The 26,254-nt window shown below is 42.2% G+C and overlaps 1 protein-coding gene across 16 annotated transcripts in view; it reads left to right on the top strand.

The window, feature by feature from the left end:
- SGMS1 (sphingomyelin synthase 1) overlaps positions 1 to 26,254 on the top strand; it is a 327,516-nt gene that overhangs the window by 112,116 nt on the left and 189,146 nt on the right. The window lies entirely within an intron of this gene.

Here is a 26,254-nt window from a genome sequence, read left to right as displayed (position 1 = left end):
TGTGCACCATATCTGCCTACCCTTATTCCTTTTATTCTCCCCACTGGTAAATTATTTGGATACCAAAGCTAGCATATACATAATGTATTTATTTATGAAAGTGAAAGTGTTAGTCACTCAGTCGTGTCTGACTCTTTGCAACCCCAGGGACTGTAGCCTGCCAGGCTCCTCTGTCCACAGGGGTTCTCCAGGCAAGAATACAAGAGTCAGTAGCCATGCTTTCCTCCAGGGGATCTTCCCAACCCAGGGATCATATCCCAGTCTCTTGTGTTGCAGGCAGATTCTTTACCTTCTGAGCCACCAGGAAAGCCCATACCTTAAAGTACTTTCCTTTTACTAGCACTCACTGAACTGTCTCGTTTATTCCAAGTGCTGTAATTGAATTCTGCTGCTGCTGCTGCTGCTGCTGCTAAGTCGCTTCAATTGTGTCCAACTCTGTGCGACCCCATAGACAGCAGCCCACCAGGCTCCCCCGTCCCTGGGATTCTCCATTCTAGTGAGCAGGTATTACTTTTTTTTGAAGATCACAATTAATGCTGGAGTGAGCATCTGTGGACATATATCTTGATATTCTTTTCCACACACATTCGTAAGGAAAATATGAATATATATGGGTTGTTAATTTTGAAAGAAGATTGTAAGCGATTAACAAAATGGGAAAAGAAAAGGAATACGTGATACAAACAGAAGTTCTCTAAAAGCATTGAAGAAGGAAACGAGCATTAATTTGTGGTTTATTATGTGCCCATCACCATGCCAGCAGATGACTTCCTTATTCTCACATCATGTTCCATGGTGATACCAAGAGATCTGTTGTTAGCCCCAGGCTACTGATGAGGGAAATGAGCAGTAGAAGCTCGTGTAACTTGGTCCAGGTTGCAGCTCCGGGGTCCACATCACCCTGCCTCCCCAAAGACAATGGGGACCCCTTCAAGTTATACCCCCTACAGCTCAGTCCTCAGATGTGGGCAGCATACCAAGTGGTGACTCTTCCGACACCCTTAGATTGTTTAACTCTTTGAATATTTGAGGTGCCCTCACGTGCATTCTCACTTGCACTTAAAAAAAGGTGTCAGGGAATGAGTGACCGCAGTTTTAAATCTGCCATTGCTGCCACACAGCACCCTCCAGGGACTCGTGTGTTGTGACCAGTGGCTCTGGCTGGGCAGTGGGGGCTCCTGACAGTGGGCGACCTTCAGGACACTCAGAGAGTCGCCCTGATGGGTTCTGCTGTGGGGGCTGACGTGGGCTGCACCCTATTCTGGGCTGAGCTGGGGGTCCCTGTTGCCAGGGACCACTGGTCTGGAGGCCTGGTTGGAACAGAAGTTCTCCTGGGACTCCCACTGCGGGGTGTTCACAAGTTGGGGTTTGACCCTCCTGAAGATGGCATGAGGCCTGGTAGGGCTGCTTTTCCAGAAGAGCTTCCAAACACCAAGCACGTGTAACTTCTGCCTCAGTCCAGCCTGGCAGGGCCCACGCTGCTGGTGACCAGTGTGATACCAGGCTGTTGGCTGTTCGCCGGCTCACTCGGGAAGAGGACAAGGGCTTGGCTTCCATGGTACGTTGACCTGGATGCGGTGATGGTTTTGTTTCTGGGGTCATAAAAATCAGGAGGCTGTTTCAGGGTGCAGGTTCGGGTTCCCTGGTTCAGGTCTTATTCCTGAACTTGCTCTTATACAGAAAGAAGCGTGATCAGTGCGTGCAAAATTGTTTATCGCTTCTCCAGAGTGAACAGCGTTTGATGAAGGGATGTCAGAACCGCTTGCTTTTCAGCCTGTTTAGCATGGCTCCAGCTGGCCTGGGCCCAGGCCCTCTGTGTTCCTGGGCTTCTGTCACTTAGAAGAGCTGCATGGTGGCAGGAGACAAGGGGCTGCTTGTGTGCATTCTGACCAGTGGCAGCTGCAAGAGAGGAGAGTGATAAAGTCCTTCTGTTTTGCTTTTGCTCAACTCTAAAGGCTACTTTAGGATTTTTTTAACATTACAGCATTCCTTAGGAAAGCTTGACTTGGGACATTTATTCTGAGGGTTTTAGGGATCTTTTGTGAGGAGAGGTACTATCTGTCAGAAGGACAGCGCCACAGGGATGGAACTCTTGGCTGCCCCTAGCTACCATCAAGCTGTGTGATCTTGTGCCAGTCACTCCCCTTCTCCGGTCCTGTAAGCTGGGGAACTGGGACGAGAGCAGCCAAGTCATTCACACTCAGAACCAGCACTCTGGACACGCTTGGTGCTAGAACACTGTGTCCCCATTGACATGCTTAGCTGAGGATTTGGAGCTTGAAAGAGCTGCTTCTGATGCCTGGGTTGTGCCACTTAGACCTCCATGAGCCTGAACAAGTGACGTTATTTCTTTGGTCTCCTTGATCAGATTGAGGATAAGTCACTTCGATCATGGGGTGGCTGCCAAGATTCAGTTCAGTTAAGTGAGGTGGTGTGTGGGGAAGGCACTCTGCCAAGGGTCTAGTTCCTGGTTAGGGTGCAGCTCAGGGTAGCTGCCCACCGTTAGCTGTGAACTGTCTGGTATATGAGGGGCTTGTGACACTGTCCTTTACTTCTTGTCACAGAGCGAGTGGTTCCCATTAGCTTTAATTAAAATGAAAAAATTCTGATAACTGTGAACCAGCGGGAAGTCCTTTTTCCCAGGGTTCTCTGTTCTTTGCTGTTACTTTAATTTGCTGTTTGAGGAGTCCTGTGTGGTCTGAGGAGTGGGCTCTGCTTAACTGGGCTTCCCTTTAGGAAGACAATTTTGTAACATGAAACAAAACTAAAAAAACAAACATGACCCAAATGGCTCCACTTGGGACTTCTCAGTTTGCAACTTCATTATTTCAGCATGGCCTTTTCATAGTTCCTAGCTTTAGTCATGAGAAGACAGGTTTGTGAGGCGTAGATGATGGGGTGGAAAAATGCAACCCTGTATTTTTCTTGAGAGAGAATACAGAGACGTGTGAGGAAGAAGGCTTAACTTCCCAAATATGTATTGAACTCCGCTATTTTTAAGGCATTTGGAGATGCAAAAGTGAATTCAACTGATGTGGTCCTTGTCGCCATAGAGATTAGTTTATTGGAACAGGGCAGCCATTAAATTATAGAAATAATGATTTAATGGTAGTTGTGACGGTGCTGGGGGATGCAGGGTGTAATAAGTGGGCAGTGTAGGACTGCATGTGATGGGAGGATCAGAAAGTCACCCTGCGGCAATGGCTTCCAGTTTAAGGTCCGAAGGATGAGAGGAAAGTGTGCCAGGGAAATGAGGAATGCGTCTCCCTAGACAGAAGGAGCACAGCGGCAAAGGCAGAAAGAAGCAAGGCTTGTTAGAGAGACTGGAGGAAGGCCAAGGGGGGCTCAGAGGCTGGTGCGCTTTGGGGACAAGGATGTGAATGATTTGGAGAGGTAGGCAAGGGCTGGACTGTGCCATCAGGCCTGGGCATCCAGGATCCAGATTTTTTTTAATTCTAATATTTATTTTATATTGGAGTATAGTTGATTTACAGTGTGTGTGAGTTTCAGATATATAGGAAAGTTATTCAGTCATACTATGTATACATAAACATTCTCCCTGATTCCCTTCCCATGTAGGTCATTACAGAATACTGAGTGGAGTTTCCTGTGCTCTAGGGTAGTCCCTATTGATTATCTGTTTTATGTATAGCAGTGTGTACATGTTAACAGGATCCAGATTTTATTCCAAAGAGCAGTGGGAAGCATTGAACTAGAAAAGGGCCTTGATGTAACTGCATATGTGTTTCCAAGCGGTCACTCTGGTTTCTTACTGGAGCTTAGATTTTTGGGGATAGGAACACAGAAAATATGGGGATACCAGTTTGGAAGCTGCTGCAGCCATCCAGGTTTATTACGATGTCCTGTTCTCAAGTGGGGAATGGAGATGAGTATTTAGGAGGCGCAGCCCACAGGACCACCTTGATTGACAGGATGGGGAGATGCGAGGGAAGGGAAGGAGCCCAGTGCAGTTCCTGTCCTGAGCATCTGGGAGAAGGGTGGTCCTATCTGGGCAGATAGAAAATTTGGGGGGATTGTGGTTTAGGCGGGGATGGAGGAGTGTCTGCTGGACACAGTTCTCCTTCTTTGGGGATACACTCCCCCTCCATTTCCCTGAGGCCTCTGCTCAGACAGCCCCTTGTTAGGGAGACCGTCGGAGACCTGCAGCAGTCCTCCCCGTAGCACCTGTCACCATCTGGCAAACTGCTTCTTTTCTTATTTCTTTAGAGTATATATCCTCTTAACAGGATGTGAGCTCCTTAAAGGCAGTTTTTTGTCTGTTTTATTCTCTGTTGTGTATCCATAGCACCCAGAACAGTGCCTGGCATATAGAAGGCCCTCAATAAATACTCACTGAATGAATCAGGAGTATTATTTCCATTCTGATTTTTTGTATCCTGTTCAAAGTTGAGTGACTTCTAATTAACCCAAGCCCAGGAAGAGGTATAGGGACACTGTTCATTTGACATATCAAGTCTTTTTTTTTTTTAATCTAGGCAGGATGAGTAGAAAATTTTGATTTTCTTCTTTTTTTTTGGTTTTTAGTGTTACAAGTGATAGAAGAGGGCAGTTATGAAAATATTTGAACATCACACCTTTTTTTGTTCTTTACAAAACAGTATAAACATCTAGCCCTCCAGCTGATATATTTATTGCTCAGATTTGGGGGCTAAATTATAGCATTTTGTAATTCCTCTGAGTTTATTATGTTTGGCGTGGGGGGGTGGTCATTGACTTTTTGATTACATCTTTTCGACTTGCTGGGGAAAGGTATGGAGACCAGGATCCAAACTTGCTTAAAGGCGAAATCTGAGGGCGAAACAGAATAAAATACCTTTTGTTAGAGATATTGCTGGATCCCTGGATCTCTACATGGCTGGTAATTTGAAAGTACTAGCAATTCATAAATAGTTTCCTAAATCTTTTTTACTTTGGGTTCTAAATCAGTTGCTACCACTTGTAAACAATCGTCTGCTTGTGAAAGAAGAGGTTGTATATATAATGGTTAGGGGTGCAGCTGTGGGAGTCACACCTCTATTTGAATCCCTCCCCACCCTCCCTCCCACCATCATTTGCTAGCTTGTAACTTTGCACAAGTTACTTAACCTCTTTCTTTAAAATGTATATTACCAAAATTGTATTATTATTTGAGGAGTTAGGAGAAGACAGATACTCATTATTGTTACCCTTTATAAGCTTAACATGATTGATGGTGTTACTAAATGGGATTTAAATGTAGAAGTATCTTAAAGAGAACTAAGTTTTATAGAGTATAATTGACTCAATTCAGTGTTCCCCAGACTTGCCAGAATGTAAGACTCTCTTTGAGGTGCTTGTGAAAAATATAGATTCTCAGGCACCTCCCAGTTTTACTGACTCAATCTCCGGAGGAGGAAGCCTGGGAATTTTGCTAGGTAGGCAGGGCAGTGACACGGCCTGGATTTTGTGAGACTGCCATGCTGTGTGCTGTGCTCAGTCACTTCGGTCATGTCTGACTCTGTGACTCCATGGACTGTAGCCCACCAGGCTCGTCTCTCTACGGGGGTTCTCTAGGCAAGAATACTGGAATGGGTTGCCATGTCCTCCTCCAGGGGATCTTCCTGACCCAGGGATTGAACCCACGTCTCCTGCAATGCAGGTGGAGACTGTCTTTTCTTTCTGATATTCTGTTTAGATTCTAGATGTGTGTTTATACTTGTAAGAATCTGTCCCAATTTTGAGACAGGAAACGTCACCATTTGTATACACCATCTTATTCAGAATCTTCTTTCTAATCAAAGAAGACATAACATGCTTCTGGGTTCCAAGGAACACGAGAGGCTGTATAGCTACAAATTAGCCATGTTGGTATAAGTTACTCAGCTTTCTTGGCTACCTTTCTTTCTCATTACAAAACCTACCTGATCTTATTAATCTGCTCTGTGAAATATATGCACGGACATGTTTAAGTATCTTGGCAGCCTTCTGTCCTCCAGAGTCTCTAAGGTCTCAGTTATTCCAGGCTGTCAAAGTGGCAGTGACCATGGATGCAGTGTCTGTGCTTGGAGGCGACCCCTGAGCTTTGTTCAGTGGAGCCAAGCCCGAGGAGCTGTTCTTTGCTCCCCTGAGAGCTGGGAACAGGAAGGAACGTTGCACTCCACTGCACTCAGGACAGTGTGTTCTTAATCAACTGTTCTGGAAAAACAGCATTTTGTTGTTTTCACACAAGCCTGCAAGTTCATTTCCCTTCTTTGGCCCAGGCATTAATGAATCAGTGACAAAGGAAGATGAACATCTGCAACTTTTTATTCTGAAGGCTGAGCTTTCTGCAGGCATCACAAGTGGAGTTGACACCTCCCTAAGGAATACAGGATTCTCATTGTCTCGAAGGTGGTAACTCCCCAAGCCGGGTGGAGCTCGGGGTAGCTGTTTTCTCACAGGAGTCTATGAAGTGTAAAAGAAATTTCTTCTGGGACTTCCCTGGCAGTCCAGTGGTTAGGATTCCATGCTTCCAATACAGGGGGCGTGGGCTCCATCCCTGATGGGAAACTAAGGTTTTCACCCCACGTGCCGCACAGCATGGACAAAAAAAGAAAAATTAGTAAAGAATTTTCTTCAACAGCCATTATTCATAATGGTCATGGTTTCATATTGATAGTTTAATTTCAGGTTGGGCTTAACTGTATCTTTCTATTTACATTATTGTGGGAGAAATTGATTTATGCTGAGAATCTTATTTGGATGATAAGTTCATTTTCTGACCTGTAACAAATCAATCCACTGTTTGTAGATCTTGTTAAAATGGAAAAGTTGACATACATTTATGAATTTGCACATTGCTACTTCCTTAGAAAAAGCCTGTGAGGTCTTAAGGACACCTACCTGGATGAAGTGAAAGTTGAGGATCTGGAGGTTGGTAGGAATAGGAAAGGCGTTTGTTCTTTTCTTTTCCATCCTAGTAGTCTCGCCGGACAAAACTTTCTATCTGCACAGTATTAAGTAACAGAATCCTGAAATTTTAGTGAATTTAAGAAGAGCTCATTCGGGAAATGTTGTGAAATGTGGGCAGATCTTTGTCATCCTGTGGGCAAATCTAAAGGACTGAACCTTCCCAGTAGGACAGGCAGGAGGCGGGTCCATGTGCAGGTGAGTTTTCCTTCATCTGTCCTGTGGGCTGATAAGAGGAAGCAGAGCTGAAGTGGGGATTCCCCTCAACTCCCTCAGGAGCTCGGTTATGGGATGAGTCTGGGCCTGCAGCTTTCTTTCCCGACTTCTCTTGCTGTTTCAGCTTTTTTTTTCTTTCCTCATCTGAAATCATCTTTGTGTGGGGAGAGGCTGGAGGTGGAAATTAAGAGTCTTCTTTTTCACAAGAAGTAGAGATGATTACCCAGGTAAGTGGTATTCTAATCAGCCATAGTCACAGATTCCTATCTTGTCAGGTAAGAGGCGTCTCAGGGAGGAGGGAGTCTGTGGAAGGCCCTCCGGTCCTGTTGACAGGGAGGAGGCAAGGCCCAAGGCCTAAGCCAGGCATTTCTAAAGTGCAAATGCAGCATGTAATAAAGACACTGTCTACAAAGCCAGACCTCTGTTTAAGCAAATTAAAAACCAACCAACTCTGCCTTTCCTCCAGCGAATATACATATAAACAACAAAAATGGACAGCGATGCAAGATGTGCAATTTTAATTTTGTTAAATAACCCTACTTAAAATTGCAATTATTTATATAACTCTGTGTAATAATTTAAGAAATAGTCCTAAGGGTTTTTTTTTTTTTTTTTTTTTTGGCTAGAGTTTTAATGATACCATATATTTTAACATCTTACCACATTGTCTCACCTTGTAACATAGGAACCTGAGGTTCCTATCCTACCCTTTTTTTGAAAACTCCTGTGGTACCGAATAGAGAACAGAGCACCTTAAAAGGACTTAGAGGCGACTTGTTGAATTGGATTGAAGCATGACTCAGTCCATTTATGTAGGTGGAATTCTGCATTACTTGCTTGTGGGTGTTCACATATTCATGATGTTTATTTACAAGCTGTCTAAGCTAAAGAAATGCCTGCTAATTTTCTTAGTTTGTGTGTGAATCATATGGAATATCTCTGCAAATTAATTCCTTTAATTAACCCAGAGAAGAGGGAAAAAATCAAACATTAAGTTTCATTAAGTGCTCTGCCTGCTGCTGCTGCTAAGTCACATCAGTCGTGTCCGACTCTTTGCGACCCCATAGACGGCGGCCCACCAGGCTCCGGTCCCTGGGATTCTCCAGGCAACAATACTGGAGTGGGCTGCCATTGTCTTCTCCATAAAGGAGAAGGCAATGGCAGCCCACTCCAGTACTTTTGCCTAGAAAATCCCATGGACAGAGGAGCCTGGTGGGCTGCAATCCATGGGGTCGCTAAGAGTCGGACACGACTGAGCGACTTCACTTTCACTTTTCACTTTCACGCATTGGAGAAGGAAATGGCAACCCACTCCAGTGTTCTTGCCTGGAGAATCCCAGGGACCGGAAGCCTAGTGGGCTGCCGTCTATGGGTCGCACAGAGTTGGACATGACTGAAGCGACTTAGCAGCAGCAGCAGGGTAATTTAAAAATGTAACGAAGTACTCTTGGATATAATACAACATTTTGTATAAAATGTCTACAACGAAAAGCTATAAGTAAGAATGGTAGTCTGTGGACAGGTTCCCTTCCTTCTCTCTAGTCCTCAGTATTGAAGCATGGGTCCCGGAGACATGCTAGAAATGGACAAGAAGAGGGGTTCCTCCATGTGAGTGAGGGGTGCAGGAATGAGGGGCACATTGAGGGAAGCAGAGATGTTACTGCCAGCACATAACATGGTGAGAAGATGACAAGAGACGAATGTGGCAAGGCTGGGGCACTCCTCCAGGTTCCTGGATGTCTGGAGAGCATGGTGCTCTTTGGATTTTAAGCAGGAAGGAGCAAGATGCAATTTCTGCTTTAGACGGTTCTCCACCTTTTTGGATCCTGGGCTCAAAGCCACAACAGCAACACCAGCTCAACTTCCTCTTTCTCCAGTCCTGCCTGCCTGTCTCGGCTTTATATCCTTAGAAGCACTTGTGACCAGGGTGCACAGTGTATGCTTTATTTATTTGCCCAGTATCTGCCTTTCTAACTAGAATGTAAGCCTCCTGAGGGCAGGGATATAACTGTTTTCCCAGTGCAGCATCTCCAGTACCACCACCATGCCCAGCAGCTGGCAGGTGCTCAGCAAGTAACTATTAACCAATCAAATGCAAGGGTTGGTTTCTGAAATCAGTGTCATTGTTCCCCTCACAGATTTAATAATTGACTACAAAAGGAAAAAAAAGTAGTTCAGTGGGGAAACTGGACAATGCTGTAGACAAGGAGTCACAATCCACCAGTTATGGCTTCCCATGTGGCTCTAATGGTAAAGAACCTACCTGCCGATGCAGGAGATGTAAGAGGCACAGGACTGATCCCTGGGTCAGGAAGGTCCCCTGGAGGAGGGCATGGCAACCCACTCCAGTATTCCTGCCTGGAGGTCCCACGGACAGAGGCACCTGGTGGGCTATAGTCCATGGAGTCGCAAAGAGTCAGACGTGACTGAAGCGACTGAGCACGCGGGAACGCGCACGTAAGAAATAGCGAGTGTCACATGTCTCTGGGTGTCACACCCCAGTCAGGAGTCCAGATCCAATCATGAATAAACACCAGAGAAACCTAAATTGAAGGATATTCTCTAAAAATTATTGGCATATGTTTCTCAAAGATATCAATGTCCTGAAAGACAAAAGCTGAAGAACTGTTTCTGTTTAAAGGAGACTAAAGAGACCTAAGAGTTAAATGCATTTGTGATCCTATGCTGGGTCCTGGGAAAAAGAAAACTTCTGTGAAGGACATTAGGATATTTGATGAAAGCAAAATATGCAAGGGGAGAGGGGACTAACTGTAAGCTAGAGTGCTTCTGTGCAGCCGAACTCTGGATAAGTTGTCAGGATTCAGAAGCTACGTCTCTGGGTGGCCTGAGCCGTGCCTCAGGACCCAGGGCAGCAGAGGAAAGATCTAAGAGAAGGAGCCCTGGTGTGCGATTCTGGAGACCTGGCCCTGCTACTGAGCTGCTGGCCCATGGTTTCTTCTCAGAGATTGGGGTTCTGAGGCTCAGAGACTCTGGCCGTTACATAACTTTGAATCTGAGCAGCAGACTTAGTCCTAATGCTGTGAACTCCAGGCAGGCAGAGGTGATAGGAACACCTACAGGTCAACTGTGGCCGCCTCTGCGGGTGGGATTCACAGTGCAAAAACCAATAAAGAAAGAAAAATAAACACAGTGACTTAACAGGGTATCTTGTTTGTTAGCACTGACGTTCTTATTCTTCCTTGTCAGTGTCTTCTTGGTGGTCAGATCATAGTGAAAACTCAGAGGGAGGTGGAGACACAGAGAAAAGCTTAGGATTCAAAACATACAGCTTTGGGGAGAATGTATGGTCTTTTTGTCATTTAAAGTAGTGAAGCTGATTGCAGGGATTTATTTTATAGGGCAATAACTTCAGCCCAATTCCTTCTGCCTGACTCTAGTGATCACTGAGAGCCAGTGACAGTAGTCATTGACCATGAGCCTTTCTAGGATTAAAGAGTTTGTTGAAAACTCAGCTGAGATCACTCGTTAAATCTTAAAACACCGAAGAAAGAGTTAAAAATTATATGCCCATATGCATTAATTTTTGAAGTTAGAAAATAATGTTAAAACAGGTTAAAGTAATAACGGCTGGGGACCCCGGTGGTCCGGTGGTTAAGGTTACCTTCCAGCGCAGGGTGTGTGGATTCAGTCCCTGGCTGCGGAGCTGAGACCCCATATGCCTCTAGGCCAAAATACCAAATTATAAAAATCAAAAGAAACATTGTAACAGATTCAGTCAAGACTTTAAAAATTGTCCACATCAAAAAATGTTTTAAAAAATTGAAATAAGGTAACAGTGGTTTGAAACAGAATTTGCTGGTTTAAATCTGAACTAATAAACTGAAATAAATGCCATTATCAGGGCATCCCAGTGTTTTGAACCACTTGTTTGGGTGGGTGGGAGAAAGAGTCTAGTATGAGTTTGTATTAGCCAAGATGCAGGGATGAAGACCATCTAGAAATCTGAAGCCAGTAACATAATTAAGGTTTTGGAGTATTGTTTTACCTGAATATTTCTCAGTGGAGTATATAAAGAAAGTAAACTGTCCAAATTTTAAGGAATAATTTAAAATACGTTTATAATATTGATGGAACCCAAATCAGAACCCTTTATAGATATCAAAGGTGTTAATAAATGTAAAGTCCTTAGAATGCCTCATGTACATGTGCACACGCCCTGAGCAGTCTTGAAGTGTTTTGATGATGAATCTGTACCCTTTTGATTTGACTTTTTAAAAAAAATTCATTTATATCTATTTGACTTGCTTAAATTTGAGATATGCATACATCATTTCCACCTGCTTTAGGTTCCCAAGTATATTGTATGTTACTGTAATTTATCAATAAGTCAGTGGAAACATATCTAACTATAAGTGGTTATATGATTTCTAAGTCTTTCTCTCAGGTCCTGTGAATTTAAACAAGAATCCAGATAAAGATGTAAAGTAAAAAATACTTAGAGATGGGACTTCCCTGGTGGTCTGGCGGCAAAGACTCCATATTCCGAATGCAAGGGGCCTGGGTTCGATCTCTGATCAGGAACTAGATCCCACATACTGCAAGGATCCCACATAATGCAAGGAGCCTGGATCTCTGATCTAGTTCGATCTCTGATCAGGAACTAGATCCCACATGCTGCAAGTGAAGATCCTGCATGCCACAACTAAGACCTAGCACAGTCAGATAAAATAAATTTTAAAAAATACCTGGAGAGGCTTCAACAAGTAAAGTTTGTTTTTTTAAAATATAGTGTGCAAATTTAGCCTAAGCCATACTTCAGAAGATAACCATTTGGCATTGACTCTTTAATTAAAAGAACAGAGAAAAAAACCTTATCTCACACTGTACTTCCACCTTTTTTCTCTAACTGGATGAAGTATACTTTGAACTATGTGACAAGTTATTGGTACTGCTTTCTCAAGTTTTGGAAAGTGCATTTTGGGGCTATGCTACTATTGCTTAGTTTCTGATATCCTGCCTGCACTGGAGAAGAATATTTATGTTTATATATTTATATATAAGACAACTGCTTTCTTGGCCACAGTAACACCTTTGAGATTTGAGGAGTAGATGTATAAATTGTGTAGAACAATACCTGAATAAACGAGGAAAGGCTAGGCATATATAAAAGGCAAAATAAAAGATCTTTTTGTGACTTACCTTTTAGTAAGTATTCTCAGTATTAGTATTACTACTAGTATTAATAGTATTCTAGTAATAACAAAACCTTCCTACTCCTTATCATGATATGTCGTTCATTTAGTGTTTATTAGGTGCTAGGCACATGCTAATGTGTACTTTATATAATTTTGTGAGTCAGTTCTCCCACAACTGTAAGAAATGAATATAGCTTCATTTCACAGATGAGAAAACTAAGATTCAGAGGTGGTACTTTCCGTACCTCAGAAGGGGCAGTTTCAGATTTTAATACAAGGTGGTTTTTGTGTCCAAAACTTTCTAAATCTTAGATGCTTTATTACAGTTACCTCTCAGAAGATGAATATTTAACACGCTCACGAGAATCAGATTTGCTAACATTCTTAGCGAACTCTATAGGTGGAAAAAAAGTTAATTCAGTCAACCATTTTAGAGTTAAAAAAGTAAAGGATTGCCATTAGGATGCTACTATCAAGAAAGAAGAAAGAAAAAAAAAAACATCCACCCAGAAATTAACAAGTGTTGACAAGTATGTGGAGAAATTGGATCCTTTGTGATTGCTAGGAATGTAAAGTGGTGCATCCGCTTTGGAAAACCATTTGGTAGTTCCTTTAAAAAATTAAAAATAGACCTAACATATAATCTAGAAATCTCAGCCCTGGACATATACCCCCCAAAGAATCGAAAGCAAGGTCTTGAAAAGATATTTCACACCCATGTTCATAGTAACACTATTCACAATAGCTGACAGGTAGAAGCAACCCAGATGTCTATCGATGGGTGCATGGAAGACAAAATGTGATAGAGACTCACAATGGAATATTACTCATCCTTAAAAAGGAATGCGCTTCTGACACATGCAACAACATGGATGAACTTAAAGACATTATGCTAAGTGAGATAAGCTAGTTGAAAGAGGATAGACATCATATGATTTCACTTACATGAGGTACCTAGAGTGGTCAGAATTGCAGAGACAAGGTAGAAAGGTGGTTTCTAGGATCTGGAGGGAGGAAAGAATGGAGTTATTGTGTAGTGAGAACAGAGTTTCAGTCTGGGATGATGAAACAGTGCTGGAGGTGGATGGTGGTAATGGTTGCACAACAATGTGAATGTTCTTGATGCCACTGAGCTTGACTTAGACGTGGTTACGATGGAATTTTATTTTAACGTAACATTTTATGTTATGTGTATTATATCACAATTGAAAATAATAGTTTGGAAAAAGGTTGGGGGAAAGAGTGAAGTGACTGCCAGGAACTCTTCCTTGTGAAGGATAAAAGGGATTTTTATCTTAGTCACATATATCGCAGGTTAAGTTATCCCAGCCCACCGTAACAGCATTCACTGGAAAAGCAAGGGTGGTGGAAAATCATGGAGATGTTGAGTTTTATTTCCCTAACCCCCAGCTTGCTTGAAGCCTTCATTCTCTTCATCTTATCCAATGCAAAATGAGTTAGACTTTGCTTAGAAATTGAATTCTTTGGAGGGTGGTATCAGGAGACTTTCACTCTGAGTACTTTACCAGCAGCTTTCTCAGCCTGAGAGGAAGAGCCAGGGGCTCCCATTCAAATAGATAAATGAGATGCTTCCAGAAGTGAAACTTGTAACCAAGAGTTACATACTCTTGAGTTAGGCCTAGTTTTAGATGGTAGATGGATGAATCATCTAGTCTGAGCAGGTCAACTGAACGATGTGGAATTTGACTAATATCTGGTTACCTTTAGGTTTATTGTTCAGAGTCTCACTGGTTCTATTCAATTCCAAAAGTTTAGCATGATGCAGCAGTGAAGCTGGTTTTCCTGTCTTCCAGCTTTTCATGGTTGTAAGAACTGTAATACTTGACAAGAGGGGCCTGTGACATTTCTTGTTGGTTGACAGCTATGAGTGCAGGTGTCTCGTGGTGAATGGAGCTCACAGTCTAGCACAGAATGGTCCTTATTCGGCATCTTCTTATTCATAGGTGGGAAAAGTGTAATGAAGTATTGGGAGCATCTGGCACAGGCCTTTACCCTCTCTGGAAGGAGAGGAGTATGGGTGGAGCCAGAGTGCCCCGAGTTAAAGGGCTCCCTGGAGAGGTTTGCCCCAAGGCTTCTGGGCTTTTAGCAAGTAGGGGCTGTTATCACTTTTCAGTGGGGAGAGGAGGGTAGATGTAGCCAGGATGATTGAATCCCTCCGTGCTTCTTTCCCTGTATTTATTTTTTATTTTTATTTTTTAAACTTTCTATTTTATATTGGAGTATAGCCAGTTAACAATGTCATGATAGTTTCAGGTGGAGAGCAAAGGGACCCTGCCATACGTATCCATGTATGCATTCTTCCTCAAACTCTCCACTTTGAAGGCTACTTATACTGCTGGATAGAAACTAGAATTAGGAATAGGGAATTAGGGAGACCAAACAGGAGGCTTCTGCAGGATTGTAGACAAAGATGATGGTGATGATAGTAGCTGACACACAGCTGCTGCTGCTAAGTCGCTTCAGTCGTGTCCGACTCTGTGCGACCCCATAGACGGCAGCCCACCAGGCTCCCCCGTCCCTGGGATTCTCCAGGCAAGAACACTGGAGTGGGTTGCCATTTCCTTCTCCAATGCATGAAAGTGAAAACTGAAAGTGAAGTCGCTCAGTCGTGTCCGACTCTTAGCGACCCCATGGACTGCAGCCCACCAGGCTCCTCCGCCCATGGGATTTTCCAGGCAAGAGTACTGGAGTGGGGTGCCGTTGCCTTTTCCGACATGGAGGGCTACCTTGTGCCAAAAGCCCTACTTGTCTTGTCCTCACTCTGTGAGCTATATGTAGGTCTATGGCATTACTGGTACCATTTCACAGATGACAAAATTCAGGAACAAAGAGACCAATCTTCTTTTTTTTTTTCTTTAAGATCACACAGCTTGTGTTCAATGGATCCAGGATGGTGGGAACTAGGAGCTGGTAGAGAGGAGCTATTTTTCATTCTTCCAAAGCCATATATCACCAGAAACGTAGTGTAGGAAGGAGCAGAGACAGTTGATTGTGTTTAAACTGGGGTTTGGAAGCCATGGTGGATTCCTGACCACATCTCCTCCTCCTTGGGATAGATGACAGCTGTTGCCCAGGATCGACCAGGTTGGCCTGAGTTTTGGGGAGGAATGGGCCAGATGGGGGTGTCGACTGGAGCTGTGTGCTCCCAGGTACCTGGCTGCTTTTCTGGGTGTGGCAGTGGTGGGGTGATGGGCGAAGTGTGGGGGTGCTGGCAGAGCACACAGTGTACTTCTGATTGATGAGTGAGCTCTTTGTGGGTGTTTATTGATGGGAGCAGGTTCTGTCAGTCCCCTAGGCATTTGGTTGCGATAAGGAACAGTCAACAAGCCGTGGAGTGCTTTTTGTAATGCTTGCTTATGGAAGGCTGTGTTTGGCACTGCAACCTGTTCCACAAGAGAGGCAGCAAGAAATTCAGAGGCATTTGAGTTATTTATACCAGAAAACAAACACGGTCTTTTCAAGTGTTTTATAGGCCTGTTTCTTGTAAGGGTCTGTGGAAACTGTTTATTTCGTCCCTTAAAATTTAGGAAAGGCGGTTAGCAGTTTTATAGAGAAGCAGTGAACTGTAATTTTCCACTTGGTTTTTAAAAATCTACCTGCCTTGGTCATGCTTATTGTTTAATGTGTTGGCTTTAGTATTAAAGGAAAACTGACAGGTGGGGAGCATCTGCTCTTTTGCTTTAAAAAAGTTAAATATATTGTTTCTTTTTTTAATTAAAAAATGAAATGCAAAACCTTCTCCTGATAGTCCTGTGGTTAGGACCTGGTGCTTTCACTCACAGGGCCTGGGTTCAGTCCCTGGTCTGGAAACTAAAATCCTTAAAGCTACATGTTGTGGCTAAGCACCCACTGCCCCCAAAATAAAACAAAAAAATTAAAAGTAGGCACATGGTTTTAAAAAATTTCCGAAGCAACATAAAAGGATAAAAGAAATTCTCCTTTCATGCTAGTCCTCCCGTGCCTTTTTACAGAGATAGTTTCAGTTTTTTGGGGTATATTTTTCATGTATGGGCTATGCAAATACAAACATATCCTGCATAATAAAAAACAATAGAATGGGAAAGACTAGAGATCTCTTCAGGAAAATTAGACATACCAAGGAAGCATTTCATGTAAAGATGGGCACAATAAAGGACAGAAATGGTATGAACCTAACAGAAACAGAACATATTAAGAGGTGGCAAGAATACACAGAAGAACTATACAAAAAAGATCTTCATGACCCAGATAACCACGATGATGTGATCACTCACCTAGAGGCAGACATCCAGGAGTGTGAAGTCAAGTGGGCCTTAGGAAACATCACTACAAACATAACTAGTGGAGGTGATGAAGTTCCAGTTGTTGAGCTATTTCAAATCCTCAAAGATGATGGAGTGAAAGTGCTACACTCAATATGCCAGCAAATTTGGAGCACTTAGCAATGGCCACAGGACTGGAAAAGGTCACTTTTCATTCCAATCCCAAAGAAAGGCAATGCCAAAGAATGTTCAAACTACTGCACAATTGCATTCATCTCACACGCTAGCAAAGTAATGGTCAAATTCTCCAAGCCAGTCTTCAACAGTACGTGAACCATGAACTTCCAGATGTTCAAGCTGGATTTAGAAAAGGCAGAGGAACCAGAGATCAAATTACCAACATCTGCTGGATCATCGAAAAAGCAAGAGAGTTCCAGAAAAACCTCTACTTTTGCTTTATTGACTACACCAAAGCCTTTGACTGTGTGGATCACAACAAACTGGAAAATTTTTAAGAGATAGGAATACCAGACTACCTGACCTACCTCCTAAGAAATCTGTATGCAGGTCAAGAAGCAACAGTTGGAACTGGACATGGAACAACTGACTGGTTCCAAATCGGGAAAGGAGTATGTCAAGACTGTATATTGTCACCCTGCTTATTTAACTTACATGCAGAGTACATCATGCAAAATGCCTGCCTGTATGAAGCACAAGCTGGAATCAAGATTGCCGGGAGAAAAATCAATAACCTCAGATATGCAGATGACACCACCCTTACGGAAAAAGTGAAGAAGAACTAAAGAGCCTCTTGATGAAAGTGAAAGAGGAGAGTGAAAAAGTTGGCTTAAAACTTAACATTCAGAAAACTAAGATCATGGCATCTGGTCCCATCACTTCATGGCAAATAGATGGGAAACAATGGAAACATAGACTTTATTTTTTTGGACTCCAAAGTCACTGCAAGTGGTGACCATGGCCAAGAAATTAAAAGACACTTGCCCCTTGGAAGAAAAACTATGACCAACCTAGACAGCATTTTCAAAAGCAGAGACATTACTTTGCCAACAAAGGTTTGTCTAGGCAAAGCTATGGTTTTTCCAGTAGTCATGTGTGGATGTGAGAGTTGAACTATAAAGAAAGCTGAGTGTTGAAGAATCAATGCTCTTGAACTGTGGTGTTGGAGAAGACTCTTGAGAGTCCCTTGGACTGCAAGGAGATCCAACTAGTCCATCCTAAAGGAAGTCAGTCCTGAATATTCATTGGAAGGATTGGTGCTGAAGCTAAAACTTCAATACTTTAGCCACCTGATGCTAAGAACCGACTCACTGGAAAAGACCCTGATGCTGGGAAGAATTGAAGGCAGAAGGAGAAGGGGACATCAGAGAATGAGATGGTTCAATGGCATCACCGACTTGATGGACGTGAGTTTGAGCAGGGTCCAGGAGTTGGTGATGGACAGGGAAGCCTGGTGTGGTGAAGTCCATGGGGTTGCAAAGAGTTGGACATGACTGAGCGACTGAACTGTATTACTGTAACTGTATCCTGCATAAATATACACACTATTCAGTGCTTTGCTGTTTTCTTTGTGTAATATTATACTTTTTCAAGATGATTTTGTGTCAGCACATATAAATCTACCCCGTTTGTTTTAACAGCTATATAGTTCCAATGAATGGAAGAACCAGAATTTATTTACCAGGCCCCATTGAAGACCTTGGTCTTCCTTGATGACTTGGTCGGTGAAGAGTCTGCTTATGATGCAGGAGGTCCAGGTTCGATCTCTGGGTTGGGAAGATCCCCTGGAGAAGGGAATGGCAACCCACTCCAGTATTCTTGCCTGGAGAATTCCATGGACAGAGGAGCCTGGCAGGCTACAGTTCATGGGGTCGCAAACAGTCGGACATGACTAAGCGACTAACATGCTTTGAGACCTTAATGCCTTTAGAACTAATATTGAGAGGTATACCCTTCTGTGTCCCCATTATTTCTCACTGTGTGAGTATATGTATAGAGTAAACTTCTCTGTCAAAGTATAGTTAAATTTGAAATCTTAGAAGACTTACTCTTGGGCTTAGTGAAAGTAGAATTTGAACACCTATTGCGTGAAAGATCAGTTATTTTGGAGAATTTTGCTTGATTAACATGGGTTTTAATCATGCCAGGGCAGCAGTTGTGAAAAGATGCTGATTAAATATATCACATTTATTTAAACATTTACTCCTAAAAGTATTTCAATCAAATGTTATTTCAGGAAGATACAATTTAATCATTAATTAAGCCCTGCCCTTGACAGAATACAATCTTGATTCTGAGCCCCCAGCCTCCCCCAGCCTCCTTCCCCATTAACATCGAAGAGCTTCAAGCTAGCGAGCACAGGGGCCGTTCACGTTCCTGATGAGAAGCCTCGTGGTCCTGGAGTACGGCTGGAAAGGACAGCCTTCAGCTGCCGAGGAGCCTGCAGTTGATTGGAGCCAAAGGACTGTGTTGCTGTGCTTGTGCGTCACCAGTTCATGGGACATTTTTCTGCCAGCTTCATGCTTGTCAACCTGCCGAGTGGGCTGGGGTCTTAAACTCCCGATCAATGTTAAAGCATTTCTGCAAATGGTGTTTGTGATTTTTCACCATCCTTCCAAAATTAAATGTTATTCACAGGGTGTGAGGGGTTTTAAGAAGCTAATAATGGGTTTTTGTTTTTGTTTATGTTTAGATTTTTCCGTATTTAACCGTGGGTGTGGAACCTGCACTTTGCCATTTAATCCTCTCAACTATTAATTATGTTTTGGGACACACCTGGAAACCTTGTGTAAGCGAGGCCTCATTAGTCGATGCCATTCGTATGTCTTTAAAAAAAATATTAGCATACAGATTTGTTTTGAAAGACAATTTGCTGAAATGTCAGTTTAATATCATTGAAGAACAAGTTCTGCTGCTTTTTACTGATTGTTCCTGTTAGTGGTGATCTGAGATGGGTATGGTTACTAAGCTTTTAAAATTGTGTATATAGGTTCTGTAACATGGCCTTCAGCGGCCATGGAGCCGGAGTTCCCACTGAACACCTGTTAATAATCAGCCCTGCACTAATAATAATAGCTAATGTACCTTGAGCCACAGCTCATCAAAACCCTGCACTTTTTTTTGACTAAGTTTAATGGGTAAGGACAGTGAGGAGGTTAAACTGAAACATACAAGGGCCTACCGTTTATAGAGCCAGGATTAGAACGTGGGCAATTTGCTCATGCTGTTTTATACGTTAGTCTACAAAAGAAACCTTTGAGGTTGATAATTATATACCTATTTTACCTTCAGGGAGCTTGAGGCTCAAAATTAAATGACTTTAACCACTGGTCATTCAAGGTCACAACTCCTGAGAGACCATGTGATCTGAAATCCAGATTCTTCCCTGTTGCTCACAGCTTTGATTTAAGGGAGGACCTCATGTGTGGGTCTGTCCCACATTTTCAGGATGTTTAGCATCCCTTGAGCCCACTCACTAAATTCCACTAGGGACCTCTATCACTGTGCCATCCAAACACGTCCCCACGTGTGTCTACTCTTCTTATACTAGGTGTCATATTTACATTTCTTAATTTCAAACTTCTCTCTTGTCATTATACTACATTGCCTCCCACAGCAATTTTTTAATCAACAGTAATCAAACTCAACTCTTGCTCATAATTTGGAATAGTTAGAATAATTGGAATAATTTTAATGCAACTCACTTCAGTACAAAATCACAGATGAGAGAAAGCATCTCCTCCAGATTCAGATCCTTATTTTATAGGTTAAATACACACACAGACATGCCCACAGACACACACACACACACACACACACACACACACACACACACACACCCTCTACCCATCCTGAAGCACAGTCAGTCAGTTCAGTCGCTCAGTCGTGTCCGATGGTTTGCGACCCCATGGACTTCAGCACGCCAGGCTTCCCTGTCCATCACCAACTCCCGGAGCCTACTCAGATTCATGGCCATCGCATTGGTGATGCCATCCAACCATCTCACCCTCTTCATCCCCTTCTCCTCCTGTCTTCAATCCTTGCCAGCATCAGGGTCTTTTCCAAAGAGTCGGTTCTTCGCATCAGGTGGCCAAACTATTGGAGTTTCAGCTTCAGCATCAGTCCTTCCAATGAATATTCAGGACTGATTTCCTTAGGATGGGTTGGTTGGATCTCCTTACAGTCCAAGGGACTCTCAAGAGTCTTCTCCAACACCACAGTTCAAAAGCATCGATTCTTTGGTGCTCAGCTTTCTTTATGGTCCAACTCTCACATCCAACATGACCACTGGAAAAACCATAGCTTTGCCTAGATGGACCTTCGTTGGCAAAATAATGTGTCTGCTTTTTAATATGCTATCTAGGTTGGTCATAACTTTTCTTCCAAGGAGCAAGCGTCTTTTAATTTCATGGCTGCAGTCACCACCTGCAGTGATTTTGCAGCCCTCCAAAAATAAAGGTCTCACTGTTTCCATTGTTTGCCCATCTATTTGCTATGAAGTGATGGGACCAGATGCCATGATCTTAATTTTCTGAATGTTGAGTTTTAAGCCAACTTTTTCACTCTTGTCTTTCACTTTCATCAAGGGGCTCTTTAGTTCTGCTTTACTTTCTGCCATAAGGGTGGTGTCATCTGCATATCTGAAGTTATTGATATTTCTCCCAGCAATCTTGATTTGAGCTTGTGCTTCATCCAGCCCGGCATTTCACATGATGTACTCTGCATGGAAGTTAAATAAGCAGGGGGACAATATACAGCCTTGATCTACTCCTTTCCCGATTTGGAACCAGTCTGTTGTTCCACGTCCAGTTCCACTGTTCTTTCTTGACCTGCATATAGATTTCTCAGGAGGCAGGTCAGGTGGCATGGTATTCTCATCTCTTGAAGAATTTTCCACAGTTTGTTGTGATCCACATAGTCAAAGGCTTTGGTGTAGTCAATAAAGCAAAAGTAGAGGTTTTTCTGCAACTCTCTTGCTTTTTTGATGATCCAGCGGATGTTGGTAATTTGATCTCTGGTTCCTCTGCCTTTTCTAAATCCAGCTTGAACATCTGGAAGTTCATGGTTCCCATACTGTTGAAGCCTGGCTTGGAGAATTTTGTGCATTACTTTGCTAGCATGTGAGATGAATGCAATTGTGCAGTAATTTTAGCATTCTTTGGCATTGCCTTTCTTTGGGATTGGAATAAAAAGTGACTTTTTCCAGTCCTGTGGCTTTTGCTGAGTTTTCCATATTTGCTGGCATATTGAGTGTAGCACTTTCACAGCATCATCTTTGAGGATTTGAAATACTCAACTGGAATTTCATCACCTCCACTAGCTTTGTTCTAAATGATGCTTCCTAAGACCCACTTGACTTCGCATTCCAGGATGTCTGGTTCTAGGTGAGTGATCACACCATGGTGATTATCTCTGTCATGAAGATCTTTTTTGTATAGTTCTTCTGTGTATTCTTGCCACCTCTTTTTAGCATGTTCTGTTTCTGTTAGGCCCATCCCTTTCTGTCCTTTATTGTGCTCATCTTTGCATGAAGCACAGAGGTGGCAGGAAAGACTTTCTCAAAGTTAAAAGATACACTGGCAGCTTACTAGACTTGACCCCTATTTGTGGGGGGCTGATTGGCATTTCTTTGTATTACCAGTTTATTTTAGGCAAATGTATTTGACTGAGCTGTGTTTATTTTCTAATGAGTGTTTTTGACCTTTTAAAGGGCGATATTTGGAGGGTTGATGTAGTTGAGTTGAAAAGGCAAGCCAAGAGACTGCAATACAAGATTGTGGCTATTTTGGAAAAGTTATTTTGCACATGGCTTTTTACAGCTTGATAGTGTTGACAAAACTGGACACATCTGATGAGGCCTGTCACTGTTCCCTTGGCAAATGTTTGTGCAAGCTCCCGTCAAATTTAAGTGGAATAACCGGTAGGTTGAATAATCTCATATATATTAATCCTGATGGTTCTCATGGAGCAAAGAATTTTGGTGAAAGAAAGATGTTATTGTTTGAGAACCTTTAGTTGTTCAGAAAATTTGTTCAATGCCTATTGTGTGGCAGATACAGGTTTTAATTTTCATGGATGAGGTGGGCATAGATTTTGCCTGTTGTTTGTGGTGCTGATTGTTTCCAAACCCTTTCTGTATCTTCAATAAAAGACACCTTAAAAAAAAAAAAGATGACTTGCCTACATCCACTGAGGCCACTATACAACTGTATTGTCTATTGTATAGGACCAGGGTTACAGGTTCGTTCTGGTAACCGTCTTCGCCTGATAGTACCAGTCTCACTGATTTAAGTGTATGCCTCTAGAATATCAAATGTGTTTTTGGGAACAGATTTAATGAGAAAGCTGATTCATTATGTGGGAGGGTCGTCAGATGATCCTATCTTTTTAAAAAGCATTTCTAATCTCACAGAGTTCTTGGGCTTCAAATATGGATCTTGGTTAATCAGTTAAGTCACAGCGCTTGAAGAAACCATGACCAGTGCCGAATTGTCTTCTGATGAATGATGAGAGAGAATTTGCAGATGTTGAAATAAACTTGCTCCAAATACTCATATACAAATTTGAAGGCGATGAGGGATATGCGTTTCTTACTGACTGTGGAAAAGAAAAAGTTCATTCAAACTGTTGACATTGACTTTTCATTAGTGATTCAGAAATAGTAGAAGTTGTTTTGAAATCACCCAAGTCATAGTAACAGGAACATAATTTTTCTCATTCTCATCTGTTTCCCCTTCCTCATTATTATGATTATTAAGAGAACAGGAACATGACTTGGGAAAAGTCTGTTTGAATTAATAACTTACTTGTCAGACACGTCAACTGATTGAAGTTTTATGTCTCTTTTACTTTCATGAGGAAGAGATCACTGATTAGAGAGCTTGATATTGGAGAACTCTTTTAAAAAACAACATAAACAAACTGATAAATCAGCCCAAACTTACTGGTTTCTCCTGGCATCATTACTCTGATTTGCATAACATATGATTTGCATCCAGAGCTACAATGTATTACAATAATGGTTCTGAGTATTCTTCTTGTTTTGTAGAAAAATCAGGAAATAACCCCAGAAGTGTTTAAGGAGGTAACAAAATACTTAGGATATAATGTGAGTAAAAACAAATTACGAAGTAGTATGTATCTATATCCTCAATATGAAAAAGCCCAAAGGCATTTTCCAAAATTGTACAGTGAACCTGGGTAACTCTTATAATTACTAGAAGTTGGGAGGAAATCCTGATTCTCCACCAAATAGTCAGGCAACCATCTCAAAATAGAGGAGGGGCAGAGGGCTAAGATGTAGAGGAATATTTAATAGTTTAATAGTCTGGAAACATATCCACATGTTGTGACCTGAAAAATTATTACAAAACAGTATACATAGTCCTACATTTGTAAAATGAATGAATTTATAAGGTGAGAAGTAAACAAAAGTGTGTATAAAGATTACACAAAATATATAAAGTCATTCAAAAAATACACAAAATTTATACAGGAAATAAAAAGTAGTTATTTATGGGCTTTCCTCGTAGCTTGGTTGGTGAAGAACATGCCTGCAACGCAGGAGACCTGGCTTCGATTCCTGGGTTGGAAAGATGCCCTGGAGAAGGAAATGGCAACCCACTCCAGTATTCTTGCCTGGAGAATCCCTTGGATAGAGGTGCCTGGCAGGCTACAGTCCACGGGGTCACAAAGAATCGGACACAACTGAGGGACTAAACAACCACTATGTATATATATATATATATATATATATGGTGGAATTCTCTAGGCCAGCATACTGGAATGGATAACCTTTCCCTTCTCCAGGGGATCTTCCCAACCCAGGGGTTGAATCCAGGTCTCCCCCATTGCAGGCAGATTCTTTACCACCTGGGCCACAAAAGAAGCCCAAGAATATTGGAGTGTGTGTAGCCTATCCCTTCGCCAGTAGATTTCCCGACTCAGGAATTGAACCGGGGTCTCCTGCATTGCAGGCAGATTCTTTACCAACTGAGCTATCAGGGAAGTCCATATATATCTTTGGGACACCAGAAGGACAAGGATTTTTGTTTGAAAGGCTAGAAAGAAAAATTTCCAAATAGTAAGTGATTCTGACTGAGGGCTGAGGTTATTGGTAATTTTTCTTGTCTATGTGTATATTTTCTAGTCTGTATGTGTATTTTCTAATATCATTCAGAGAGTATCTGTTACTTTTACTAATGGGGGAAAGGAAGGAAAAAAAATGTAATACATTTTGGAAAGATCTTCACTTACTAAAAGAGAAAACAAAAAAATTGTCCCAGAAAGTCACTTTTCTTTCATCTGGGCAGTTAAGCCTCCACTTTACTGTTTGATAACTGAGCCATTTGAGGATTTTTGTTTTAACCAGGTCTCCTAAGGGAGGCCATGTGTCGTAGCCCATGGTTGTTACTACTTCAATGCTGCAAACTTAGAACATCAGGACCGTGAGTGAATGGATGCATAATTCTTGGGCAGTTCTTCACGTCCTCAGGTGACACTTGGGAGGTGAGGCCCCCTTGTCCCTGCTTGTGGCTGGCCTGGATGGATACTTAACTCTTGGCTGAGAAATAAACCCGATGGAGGAAGCTCAGGAGCCAAGCCAAGAGCATCATTTTCCCTAGGAATTTAATTTCCAAAATCTAGTCTTTGGAGTTCTGAGAAGTGAGAGGCGGTACGTTACTGCAGTCCTTTCTTGGAGACTCTCGTGCTCACTAGTCTGTTCGAGCTTCTGAGAAATTCCAGAGCAAAGGTGATTACTGCCAAAGGAAAGTTTTAATTTATTTTTATTTTTTTGACCACATTGTACTTCATGTGAGATCTTAGTTTCCCAACCAGGGATCACTGTACTGCTGGAGAAGTCCCCAAAGAAGGGTTTTTAAAAAGCAGAATTTGACTGACTTCTAAGCAGTGGGGAGCTGGGTGGAGCTGAAAGGAAAGAGTAGTCCTTAAAAAGGAGGAGGAAAAGACCTTATGCATTAAGGTGGTCCCTGCACAGATCTGGGAGTGACGTGAAACTCGGGGTTTCATGGATGTGGTTTCAACAGCAGCAGTTTTACATGTGCATGAAGTTTTAAGTGGTTTCCTGAAGAGTTGTCAAGGCCTTCAGAAGTATGTTTCAATCACATTTTATAAATTACATAAACTTATTTTAAGTCTTAGTAGGACACTTGTGACTTACAAATTGTTGTGATTTTGGCTGCATAAATGGCTAGTGGAAATACATTTTCATGCATCATATTATATCAAGAAACTCCTATTGACTCTCAGTTGATGGATGTTTTCTTTTTTATAACATTTAGAAAAATGAATGATTCAATTACTCCCACTCACTGTTTCTGTAAAGTGGAATCATTCAGCCCTGTTTTCTGCTAATGTTTTTCTTTTAAGACAGACTATTGATTGATGAGTAGAGAACCATAAGCCAATTTTGAGGAGTTTAAAGGTTGCCAAGAATTATTTTTTTAATTGCCTACATATATGTGCCTTGCTTTGCTAATTTAGATGTGTACTTATTTAGCTCAGAAAATGAAAGGACAAGCCCAATAGGATAAGAGCAACAGATTACAACCAAAATTATTTATTTTTTTCCTGAACAAATAGGGCTGCTTCACGCTGTAGGTTATGTGTCCACTGGTCTTTGTTGCCTGGATCTGACTGTATCTTTATTTGTAT

Source organism: Bubalus bubalis, chromosome 23 (assembly GCF_019923935.1).
Source record: "Bubalus bubalis isolate 160015118507 breed Murrah chromosome 23, NDDB_SH_1, whole genome shotgun sequence".
In the NCBI taxonomy this organism is placed as follows: domain Eukaryota; kingdom Metazoa; phylum Chordata; class Mammalia; order Artiodactyla; family Bovidae; genus Bubalus; species Bubalus bubalis.
The sequence above is the reverse complement of the archived record's forward strand: the minus strand, read 5'-3'. Positions and strand labels throughout refer to the sequence as shown.